This window comes from Microtus oregoni, unplaced genomic scaffold, assembly GCF_018167655.1.
Source record: "Microtus oregoni isolate MIOR12 unplaced genomic scaffold, Mior012 000008F_ref0000371, whole genome shotgun sequence".
Taxonomy (NCBI): domain Eukaryota; kingdom Metazoa; phylum Chordata; class Mammalia; order Rodentia; family Cricetidae; genus Microtus; species Microtus oregoni.
This window is the reverse complement of record NW_024543067.1, coordinates 34,373,646-34,387,082: the sequence shown is the minus strand read 5'-3', so window position 1 is coordinate 34,387,082 and position 13,437 is coordinate 34,373,646.

The window sequence follows — 13,437 nt, the reverse complement described above, 5'->3', positions numbered from 1 at the left end:
TGGGGCGTTGGGTAGTTGCAGCTTGGGTATAAATATTTGAGGGAATGCACATAGACAGTGATCACAAAAAAAAAATGCCTCTTCTCTTTCTTTCCAGTCTGTTTGGTATCTTCACTAGATCAAGAGAAACACAGTCTATAGAGCTCAAGTATGACAAAGAACAGTGCAGAGAGAAACTTGGAGAAAAGACAGAATTTAGTGTCTATCACTCACAATTATGTAGAAAGTCATAGCCTTGTGGAAAAAGACAGACATGGCCATATGTGGCCCTGAATATACACAGGGATTTCTTAGGAAGATTAAAGCATACTGCTAGTACAGTCAGTGTTTCGGTATCCTCTAGAATTCCCTAAATGTTTACAACTAAAACTTTTATCTTCATCTAGTAGTTATTATCAGATTTATCAGTTATTGAACAAGGACTATGTCCTCCTCATTCTTTCTCTGGTTAGCAGGCCCAAGTGAAATCTAGTCTTTTGATATCCAGTCAAATCCAAGAAATTATTTTTTTGCTCACTTTTCTATGGACTACCTTTTCTCCAGCATAGAACCACAAAGCATTGTCTGAGATTTTCAAAAAGAGAGACTTCATTTTCTCTTAGAGACCTCACCGCACAGCCACTCCACTTCTTCATCACTTGGCTTGGCTTCTCTTCCTACTCACGAACAACTTTGCAGTTCTCTACTTTCTGCCTCCTCATTCTGCAATATGAACAGAATCAAATTTGATTTCAAATGGCAATGTAAATATGTTGAAACCAGCATTGACAGAGATGGTCACTTCATATACATTATAAGATCAAAGAGCAAAGGATGCATGCACGCTAGTGCTTAGTTTACTTTTTCACTTTCATACAATCCAGGATCATGTGCTCATAATCAAGATGGGTCTTCCTTTATCAATTAATACAACCAAGACAATCTGTCACAAGAATGCTAAGAGTCACATCTCCAAGGTTAGTCTAGATTTTGTCAAATTACTAATTATCATTACTCATCACAATAACTTTCTTTATAACTTGATCCTGAGTAGAAAAGGATTACTCTATGTCTTAGATCCCTGGTAAACTATGATGATGGAATGTGACCTATCACATGGAGAGAGGTATAAATTTCTGTAATTAAGCAATCCTTATCTAAAATCATGAAGAACAGTCGCTTCAGGACTCTGGAGAGATGCTACTGTGGTTAAGAGCACACAATACTTTTGCAAAGGACCAGTCAAGAGTTTTAGTCCCAGCAACCACACAAGGTGATTTTCAACAGCCTGTCACTCTAGTTCCAGGGGATCAGATACACACTTAATGACTCCAAGGTTATTTCATTTATGTGCACACATGTACACATGATTAAAAGATTTTTTAAAAATCAGTTTCTGGAAATTCCAAATTCCAACACAGATTAACTGTGTTGATCTGCAAAGAGACACATGTCCTATATTGGACAACCTGTCTTCAAATTTGTATATGTAACTGTACTAATGTTCACTTTTGACATAGCTAACAAAAGGATGAACCTTTGTATTGATCCAGTAGAGACAACATCATCTTATTTTATTATAAGCTCTCACTCTCCTATGTTCATTTGCTCACAAACATGGCAAGTTTGCAAACAGAAAAGCATTCCCTTGTTTTGCTCTCAGGATAACTTAAGTTTTTCCCTTATGTCCAACATGAAAGATCAAATGAATATCAAATACCCAAAAACTTCAGCACATTGATTGATGGAATGATGAAGGGAGAATGTTTTAAGATAAAAGAGAGTACAGGTTACTTCTATAATAAATAGATAATGAAATACAGAGAGCTAGTACAAGACCTAACATTAAAGAATAAAATATTAACCAGATCCAATTTGACTTCAAACATCTACCTGATCATAAATTCAAGAGCCAAGCTCTATTTCTGGTTAAGGGATCTCTTGACATAAATTGAGATTAAACACTTGCCACAATCAAGATACAAGCTGTAGGGCATAGAAAAAAAAGAGTAACATACCCCAAATAATGGACAGCTTCAAGGAGAAAAGGGAATTCACTTTTAGCCTTTTTAGAAAGTAAGATTTAAATAGGCAAAGGAGGTGTGAGCATCAAACATGTAAAAAAAAATATTGGGTGGACCTTTAACATCTATGTAAGAAAAAGCAGCCCTGGTGGCACACATCTTCAATCCCAATATTGAGGGCCAGAAACAGGTAGACTCTGGGGCCATCTAGCATAGCAATGAAAGACACTCTCTTACTTTACAAAACTAGGGTGGTCTCCAGCAACTATCTAAACAGGTATCCTTATATTCACAGATTACTATGGTCTTCACATTCATCAAGAAAATTGCAACATCTGGAGGCTGTAGGGGAATGTGTTACAGAAAGTAGTGTTGCAGTGATATCCTGACTTATCAGGAAGCCAGGATATACTTGGGTGGAGCTGCAATAGCACATCTCTGGAGCGGTAGAGCCACAATGAGACAGCTCTGGAGGGGTAGAGCCACAATAGGATAGTTCTGGAGGCTGGAGCTGCAATAGGACAGCTCAGGCCTGGAGGACAGGTGTCCTGACTATTCAGGAAGCCAGACTACCTGAAGTTGGGGTGAGCTGAGGGATGGTCTCCCCACAGGATATAGTGATCCTGCTCTTCTGGAGAGCTACAGCTAGGCTCTGCTCTGTTCTCTTAAGGGTACATCCTACCAGAGCTATCTGCTTCTTCTCCAGCCTAAGATGTTTCTTCTGTTAACACTCTGCTAAAGCGGAGGCAATCTCTTCTGGCTCCTGAGAAAAGTTGTTACTTTTTCCTGCCTGGCCTTACTCAGCCCCACTTAAGGAGCTTCCTAGCAAGGTTCTTCTGTTCTGCTCCCCATTGTTGATGCCCCCTCTGGCGCTTCTCAGCAAGGTTTTTCAGCTCAGTCCCTTGAGGGACATCCCAGCCAGGTTCTTCTGGTCCGCGCCTGCGAATGAAGGTCATCACCAAAGTCTCTTTTGAGAAAGAGATTTATTTGGGAAGGAGGACTCCAGGAGAGTGGCTGCCTCTGGCAGGGAGGGATTAATGGCAGCTCTAAACTGAAGGGTGGAGAGGCTTCTATAGGGCTTCTTAGGGGCAGAGTTTTCCCAGGGAGAAGGGGGATTGGTTAGTTTCTTTGCTTAGGGATTAGTCAGTTTAGCTGGTCAGGGACAGAGATGGCTCGGACTTCATGGCCAAACTGTTTCTTTCACTGGTCCTATTCAGCCTTTTGACTCTAATCTTAGAGTCTTTCACTGTCTCTGATTCTAAGGACAAAGTGTGTTTCTTTGACACTAGCTTCAGAGTCAAGGCACAAGTCCTGGGTTCAGGGATAAAGATCTTTCTCTCCCTGGCCCAGTCTCAAATACAGGCCATGTTTCTTGCTCTGACTCTGGGTTCAGAGTCAGGGTGCTCAGTGATTGGTTGGTTTCCTGCTCCAGTTGTTCCTTTTACTCTATAGAGACCACTATAGAAAACCAACCAATTAATTGAAAAATTGAGGAGCCCAGTCCCAACTGACGCATCTATAAAATCACTCCAGCACTTAAACTCAAAGAAACACTGCAGAAGAGAAGAAAAGATTTCAAGAGCCAGAAAATTAGAGAATTAGCAATGTCTCCTAGTAACTTCAAAAGCTACACTTATAATGTCTCAGCAACATGAACGACCAAACATGAGCCACATAAGGACATCACCAGTAGTTTTGCCATTGTTGATGGGGAAAAGCTCATAAGACCTCAACCCCATGAAAAGAATTGTAGGAAAGAAAGCAGGAGAAATAGTCTTCCCCAGGGAAAAATCCATAAATTGGTTGTTCAATGACAAGGAGTCAGCCCTAAAATCAGCCACATAACTAATATTATATAGACCGAGCATGTTATATTTAGTAATATATATGTATATACATGCATACATACAATGAGCTAAATATTTTTCTCTGCTCCCCGCCCTTCTCCCTCCTCCCCTTATATGATACCATGATCCTATGCTCCCAATTTACTCAAGAGATCTTGTCTTTTTCTACTTCCCATGTAGATGAGATCCAGATATGTCTCTCTTAGGGTCCTTGTTGTCTAGGTTCTCTGGAATTATGAATTTTAGGCTGTTTATTTTTTCTTTCTTTCTAAAATCCACTTATAAGTGAGTACATATGATATTTGTCTTTCTGGGTCTGAGTTGACTCACTCACTATGATGTTTTCTAGATCCATCCATTTCCCCAAAAAATTCAAGATGTTATTTTTTTCTGCTGTTTAGTACTCCATTTTGTAAATATACCACATTTGCCTTATCCATTCTTCTATCGAGGGGCATTTAGGTTGTTTCCAGGTTCTGGCTATGGCTATGACAAACAATGCTGCTCTGAACATAGTTGAGCACAATTGAGCATCCTTTGAATATATACCCAAAAGTGGTATTACCAGATCTTGAGGAAGGTTTTTTTCCTACTTTTCTGAGAAATCACCACACTGACATCCAGAGGAGTTGTACCATCTTGCATTCCCACCATCATTAGAGGAGTGTTCCCTTTTCCCCACAACCTCTCCAGCATAAGATGTCATCAGTGTTTTTGATCTTGGCCATTCTTGCAGGTGTAAGATGAAATCTCAGAGTTGTTTTGATTTGCATTTCTCTGATGGCTCAGGATGTTGAGCATTATGAAAAAAGAATCTGTGCATTTGAATGAGAAGAGTATATACAGGGATTGGAAAGCTGTTTAAAATAGGAAAAGGGGGGTTGGATGGAGGAAAGGAAGAGACAAGTATAATTATATTATAATCTAAAAAAGTGATAGAGAGTAATGGGAGAAATCCGTGTTGTGGGAAGCTAGGTTTTCCAAGTTTAATGCATTCATTGGAATCAGTTCTCATAGGAAGCACTTTGTGAATGAGGCATTTGTATGAAAAAACTTGCTGGTACAAATAGCCATAGAAGGTTGAAATAGATTTTAACTGTCTGTGTTACTATGTGTGACAGTACTGTAAACACTGAAGCAGGTAACTAAGAACTGAGCTTGTGCACCCCATATGTCTTTGACATATTGTGGTCCTTTCATTTAAAATGTCTCAGTTTTTCCCAATGAACCATGACTATTCCTGGCAATGATCTTGGAGGTCTCCAGGAAGATGATGGGACCCTGCAATAATGTTTCCCCCTGGGTTATGTTAACACTACTAAATTGTTAAACACTACTCAGAGATCACCTTTGGACTACAAACTACTCAAAACTACTCAAAGCACTTAACTAAGATGGCCCATCCTCATAGACTATTCCACTCAGGACTCCAGAGAAGCCCTGCACTTTCCCATTAACAGGGCTAGGACAACAGCTAGCTTTCCCCGGACTTGACCTTTATTTAAATTTTCTCAGGATCACCCAAAGATTAAATCATCCCTATACAGCAGGAAGTAATTTTAAGAACATGATTATCACATTCCCAAGAGGTGGGGGTGAGTGGTTTTTGGTCATTTGGTGGATTATGAATATTTACTATAGTTTAGTTATTAGTTACAAGTTGTTGCCGATCATGCTGGTGGTGGAAACTAAGTAAAGTAGGTTGGATTAAAGAATCTCTTTTGGAAAAGACAAAAAGCGGGTGATACAGGAATGATAGGATAAAAGTGAAGATTATTGAATCTACTTTTAAACTAAAACGCTAAAACACAACTATTAATTTCAAATATTTTACATTGTTATGGATTATATATTGTTATGTATATTGATATCGATTAAAGGTTATTTTATATTAAATCATGTTGTATATATGTTTCTGTCAGAGTGAGCTGATTGTTCATCCGGTGAGCTGCTTATTTGTCCCAGCTGCTCAGAGCCGAAATAACCACATAGAAACTGTATTAATTAAATTCCTGCTTGACCCATTAACTCTAGCTTCTTATTTGCTAACTCTAACATCTTAATTTAACTCATCTCCATTAATCTGTGCATCACCCCAAGGTTGTGGCACAGCAAAGTTCAGCACATCTGTCTCCAGCGGTAGATTCATGGCGTCTCTGTCTCCACCTCCTTTCTCCCAGCATTCAGTCCAGTTCTCCCCACCTACCTATGTTCTGCCCTATCAACAGGCCAAGGAAGTTTCCGTATTCATCAATGGTAATCACAGCACACACAGGGGACTCCCACATCGTGTTTCAACTCTTGTTTGAGGGATTTTAATATATTGATATAAATTTAAGGTTATTTTTGTTTTGACATACTCTATATTTCTACTCTTGTTTAAGGTGTTGTATCTATGCAGCTCATTTAAAAATATAAAGTTTTAGTCCTTGAAAGATACTATTTTGAGCTACTTAGAGTAATAAAAAATGGAGGTTAGCAGTCATCTATACCAATCAAATTTATAGTCATGTTAGGTATGTTTTCAAGGTCAAAGAGAAATATTTTAGATAGCTAGATGGTCTTCAAACACTTCAGAGGTCTACAGAATATGGCATTTAAAATTGTTAGTAACATGTGTTTTTCATGACAGTGAGACACATCTGCTCTGGGCAGCACCAATCTACTTCAGAGAAGATGGTGTACATTGACAGACATTCATGACATAATTTGCTTCCATTTCTGTCAAAGCTAGCCATTGGACAAGAAATATCCATTGCCTCCACTCTAATAGTATGCCGTCCAAACTGGACAAGCAGGACACAAAAGAAGGTAACTGCTGAACTTTGACAAGACAAGACAAGACGAGACAAGACAAGACAGTCCTTCAAAATTCCTGCTTCACAAAAAAGTTCTTGAGATATTCTATGCCTGTCGGATGAAGATGGATGCCCCAATGTTGCAGAGGAACCTGGGGTAACTGTAAAGGTATCTATACGCATCTGACATTTCTATAGTTTGGTAAATACTTTGCTCTACACTTCCTGTTTAATGAGGTAATATTATTTCTTTCTTGGCTCTCTAATAGGGTTGAAGACTGTTTTCTTTGTTAACAAATTGAGAAATGAAATTTACAAAAAATATACTCAATTTATAAGGTTGAGAGTCATAAAAGCTTAAATTGTTACCTAAGAAAATGTTCTGAAGTCTAAAAAGATAGTTTTAGAATTGATACAATTTATGATAAAAAGTGAATTAGGTATAAAACTTTGTACTCATCAAGATAGGATGGATAATAGAATAATTTCTTCAAACCTGTCAAATACAAATGGATTGTACATTGTAAAGGTAATTCTTACCTGATAATTATTCCTATTGAGTATAGTTTTACTATGTTAGAGTTAAAACTTTTCCTTTTTATTTACACAAAAGAGGAAATGTGGTGCAGGATATTTGATTGCACTGTGACACTCTGAGACTGTTAATAATGTTAAACCTTGAGTCAAGGAATGAAGTCCATAACTAACTGACTGGATTTAGACATAGAGATTTTGAAGGGTCCAAATAGAGACTCACAGAAAGTGACAGGAATGGGCTTGGAGAGATTCACAGCCTTTTGAAACTGGGAAGGTGAAGAGAGAGGGTCCCTATAATTGACTTCCAAGATTTTATTAATGATAGAAAAACTTAAACAAATGCTTCAGGTGTCCTATATTGGTCTCTCTCCTCTTGCTTGAGTCACTACCCTCAACACACATGCACACATGTATGTGAATATATCAACTCTACACACACACACGATAAACTCTTCTGAGGCACCAAGCACAATAGTTACACTACCTGGTCCACACAGTCTGCCAGGAATGAGTTTAGATTGCAGAAACCACAAACCAGGTTCAGAGAAGCTATGAGATAGTCTGTGTGAAATGTAGTCTAGGAAGTGTGAATCCAGAGTGATGAGAGGGAAAAGTAAGGACAGATTGCAGTTAATGGAATTTCTATTCAAAGTAAACATTCTCTTTTGTGGCTAGAATTCAAAGGATACAATGTATAAAGATTTTTGAAGCTTTACAATAAGAAAAATAACACTGTATAACAGAGAGAAAATTGCCCACAGACCAGTTCTTTCTCTCTTTAGAAATGAACATGAATGCAGAAATGCATTTATAATATAAACCATTTCTGTTTCCATTGAGATGAGAGAAAAGCCACCTTTTATAAAAATCTATGGAGTTTAAAATTCAATAAGCACAATCCTCACAATGTTATAAATTCTTTTTTAGCCAAACAGCAATATCATTCAAAATGTTCTCTGCAAGATTGACTTATATTTTATTTATTGGAAAACATGTTGACTTTTCCTATTTCCAAATATATATGGTGCTTGAATATTATCACCTCATAGCTTAATCTCATTGGAAGCTTTTGTGCTTTATTTGCCTATGCATTTGACTTACTTATGAAGTTTTTCTTCTTCAGAATCATAGGAAACACCCTGCTGGTTGCAATTGCAAGATTCCATTTCAATGTCCATTTGTTAGGCAGACACTCCATAGCTCATAACTCTCATGCTAGCTCAGATTCCACAACTAACTGTGCTTTGTAAAGTCTATGATGAGCTATGGTTCATCCGAGGAAATGATGAGCAGTATTGGCAAGAGCACTCATCTATGTTAACCAATGGTAGAACTTGTCTAGGGCCATTCACACATGGAAAGCAGCAGGTATTCAAGAGGAAATGACAGCGAATGGGTTCACTTTAAACTCAAATTACAAAAGATAGGGAAATAATTGGGGGTGGTAAGAGAAGTGGAATGCGTCAGAAATCTTAAATGCTTTTTATATACCATGAAAATACATAAGTTACCAGAGATGGAAATATCAGTACATTTGGAGTAATTGTTAACACAGAGACAGTATGTACATTAACTATGCAAAAGTGTTATAAAGGAGAAATGTTTATAGACTGAAAGAACAACGTGCTACTGTGTTACTCTTTTGAACTTGGAGGTCATAGAGGGGCTTAAGAACACATTTGTGGAGGATTCTTGGCAGGTGTAAGGGCTACTGCAGAGAGGAAGCTCGGATCAGGCGATGATGTACAGTGAGAAGTACTCAGAATTGAGATCACGAGTGCATAGGACTTCTCGAATATTTGAAACTTAGTAAAGCAAATGAGAATTCGTTTTTCCATTCTCTTTACAGTCCAATGGTGTAGGACAGTCATTCTAGCATTAGATATTTACTCGTTAGTTACAAGCCAATGAATATTTGCATATAAGACACTAGAATTTCCACTTCCTGGTCTAGATGTCAGTGAAATCCTTTCTATTTGGGGATGGGTGGCAATATTCTTTCCTTCTCATCAAGGCAGACTGATAATGATGTTAAGATACCTCTATGACTGCACTTGTTCAAGATTATAACTCATCTTGCTGGAGAACCACCCTGTTCAGCCTTGAGGCAAGTGGTCATGCTGGCACAGCATGTGCGGCTGCACAGTGCAGCCGTGAGGAGCTAGGGATGCAGGTTTGTCAGCGGCTAAATACCTGATGGCACTGTCCTGTGCAGCCACGAAAAACTAATGCAATTGTATCTGGGCAGGTTATTTAACCTCTTATGAACATAATTCTCTTCTACCTCCTCTTTCACAGTGTTCCTAAATGTAGGCTGTTTGAATAAAATCAAAGTGACATCCATTATGAAGAATTTTACACAGCACCAGCACTGTGAATGTAGCTTTCAGAAATGGAAGTCTGAGTTTCCCAAAAAAGAAGTCTATTGTGTTCTCAAAGCATCATTTCTTCAAGTGTTCCTGACAATATTAATTGCACAGTGTTCAGTATTTGCATGAAAAGTGTATCTGGTTAAAAGTAAGGCTGAGCTAAATAAAGGAATAAGACTTTAATTTTTCTTTAATTAATGCACAATGTTAAGGTCATGAACAGTACAGATTCCATCAAACATAGGAAAGATATTATTTTCTTAAGAAATCCATTTGGCATCTGCTTCAACAGAAACACAACTGTGTATCATAGCTCTCAAAATCTACAATCTGAACATATTTATACAAATCACAACAGTTTTTTTGTTTTGTTTTATTCTTTTATAATCCCTAATGGTCTTTTATTTATATATTTTGGTTTCTGTGTTTAGATGTTTGTGAGCATTTTGTGTGTGTTTCTTTTTTGTTTTGTTTGTTGAAAAAACAGAGGAACAGAAAAGGTACAGGGTTGGGAGGGATGGGGAAATTTGGGAGGATCTCGGAGGAGTTGAGAGAAGGGAAAGTTGTGATCAAAATATATTGTATGAATAAATTTCATAAATAAAAGGTAAACAATTTAATAAAACAAAAATTTCAATGCCTTAGTGACTTCTAAGGCTGTGACCCAGGCACATCTAATAAGGCAGCAATGCCTGGCAGACAGGTTCTAGAGAATGGTTTCTAGTGTACCAAACTGAAGTACGGAGTGAGGGCAGTAGATACTTAGATACCACTTCTTGTCATTAGTCACTCTGTTGTCTTAAAACTTTGCAGAACCCCTGGTGGTGATGGCTGAGAACTAGATGTTGACACTCTCAGAAAGTATCTATGATGCTCTCGGATGACACCGTTTTGGGTTTAGTAGGACTTATTAAACAGGATTATTAGAAATTAAATTTTGAGGAAGACTTGAAAGGACTGGGTGAGTTTGCTTATTCACACCTGTGTTCCTCAAACAGGAAAATCAGAAGAGAAGGATAAAGAGTTTAGGCTATACATAGTGTCAAAAACGTGGCTATCAGTGATATTATGATCTCATGATTCTTGTCCTGCTGGCTGTGTTATAGTATACACCTTTCCCTGAGGTCTAAAGTCTTTTTGGATAATTCTACATTATTTACTTGGCTCTCTTAGTAGAAAATAAGTTGAATAAATTTAAAGTTTATTCATAAGCATATATATTATGTGTTCCTTTATATTTGTTTTTCCCTCACAAAATTAATCTCTTGTTCACAATTTAAATAATGCAGGGGAAATTGTTAAAATTACTTAATAGTCTCACAAAAAGTGTGAGACTTTAAATATTTGATTTATTTTGAAAAGGAATTATAAAGAATGTCCTGAGTCACTTAACATCATTTAAAAAATAAAACTTTATGCACTAACAATATTTCACTGTGGACTAGTGGAATTGAGTCAACTATCCTCTTACAATTTAACTCATATTGGTTTATATTGCTGCTATACTTAGTTCTGTCAATAGTATCTTTATTTGAAAATCTGTCCATATTTTATGATTTATTTTATATGGGCTCATCGGAAACAGATGCCTTAGAAGGACAAGTATATTTTTATGATAATGTTTATTGAAAAGTCATAACTATTGTATTTGCAGCTTATCGTGTGAGTTTTCATAAATGTAGATGTGTGAGATTGCTGAAAAACATACTTCACACACCTACTTTCTACGCATTATGTTCAAACTAGAATTGGCTTCACTATTGTGAAATACACAACATGTTATTATTAAGTATAGATAATCTTATGTGCAGCAAATCTCAAAGTTCAGTTCTTCCTTGCCACTTGAAACTTTGAGACTTTGACAGCCCCACCCATCCTCAGCCTCTGGAAATCACCATGATGATTTTATTTCCATGTTTGGTCTTTTATAATTGTACATTTAAGTGAAATCCTACAGTTTCTTCATGACAGTGTTCCCTCCTTATTTAACTTTCTATAATTTTCTCCATGTTTATTCATGTTATTTCAAAGACAAAACCCTTTTGTCTCCCTAAAAGTGAAACTAGAGAATGGGAAGCACCATTGACTGTGGGCAAAATGTAAGTCAGTAAAGTTGTAAAAATCAGGATGGAAAGTCTTCAAAAAAAAAAAAAAACAGAAAGAGACGAGTGATGCAGGAAATCTACTGCTGTGCATATATGTAGAGGAGGTAGAAACATTTCTTACAACGAATAAGAATGGGATCTGCCTGTGTGCATCAGCAGAAGAGTGGGTAGAGAAATCAAATGTTCAACAAGGCATTCTTAGGCTACTTAAAATAGATAAAATTCAGTTATTAAAGAATATTTTTTCAAAGAATACTTTGAGTTGGCATTCCCAAAGACATGAACAATCTTGGGTATTTTATAAGTTTTGAATATTCGTATATGCGTAGCATAAACAAACCATACATTGGGAATAGCAGTTTCCACAGAGTATTATCATCATCATCGTTAATAATACCATTTTTATAATCACTATTTACAAAAGCATTTTTATTCTTTGTTTTTTTGATTCAGTGGATTATAATTTTTTATTGAAAAAAATTTCTGCCTCCTCCCTGCCTCCCATTTCCCTCCCCCTACTCCTCTCCCCCTACTCTGCTCACCCTACTCCCACTAATTTCCCCCTCCCTCTCCAGTCAGAAGAGCAGTCAGGGTTCCCTGCCTGTGGGAAGTCCAAGGTGCTCCCCCCTCCATCCAGGTCTAGGAAGGTGAGCATCCAAACTGCCTAGGCTCCCAAAAAGCCAGTTCATGCAGTAGAATCAAAACCCAGTGGGAAGTACTCTACAACATATGGGCACAGGAGATCACTTCCTATGTAATAACCCTAGCAGCACAGACATTAAGGGCAACATTGAATAAATAGGACCTCCTGAAACTGAGAAGCTTCTGTAAAGCAACGGACACTCTCACTAAGACAAAATGGCAATCTACTCACTGGGTGAAGAACAGAGAATTCTCAACAGAAGTTCAAATGACCAAAAGACACTTAAAGTCATGCTCAACCTCTTTAGTGATCAGGAAAATGCAAATCAAAACAACTTTGAGATACCATCTTACACCTGTCAGAATGGCTAAAATCAAAAACACCAATGATAGTCTTTGCTGGACAGGTTGTGGAGAAAAGGGTACCCTCATCCATTGCTGGTGGGAATGCAAACTTGTGCAACCACTTTGGATATCAGTGTGGCGGTTTCTCAGGAAATTCTGGATCAACCTACCCCAGGACCCAGCAATACCACCCTTGACAAGATACCCAAGAGATGCCTTATCATATTACAAAAGCATTTGTTCAACTATGTTCATAGCAGCATTATTTGTAATAGCCAGAACCTGGAAACAACCTAGAGGCCCTTCAATGGAAGAATGGATGAAGAAATTGTGGAATGTATACATATTAGAGTACTACTCAGCAGTAAAAAACAATGACATCTTGAATTTTGCTTGCAAATGGATGGAAATAAAAAACTCTATCCTGAGTGAGGTAACCCAGACCCAAAAAGATGAACATGAATGTTCTCACTCATAATTGGTTTCTAGCCATAAATAAAGGACATTAAGCCTATAATTTGTGATCCTAGAGAAGCTAAATAAGAAGGTGAACCCAAAGAAAAACATATAGTCATCCTCCTGGATATTGGAAGTAGACAAGATTGCTGTGCAAAAATTGGGAACTGGAGGGGGGGTGGGATGTGGGTAAAGAGAAATGGGGAGAGAAAAGTGAGAAGGGGAGGATAGGGATGGTTGGGATAAAAGAAGGGTGGATAGGGGAGCAGGGAAGTATATATTTTAATTAAGGGAGCCATCTTTTTTTGTCATATCTTTTTTTTTATTGAGAAAAG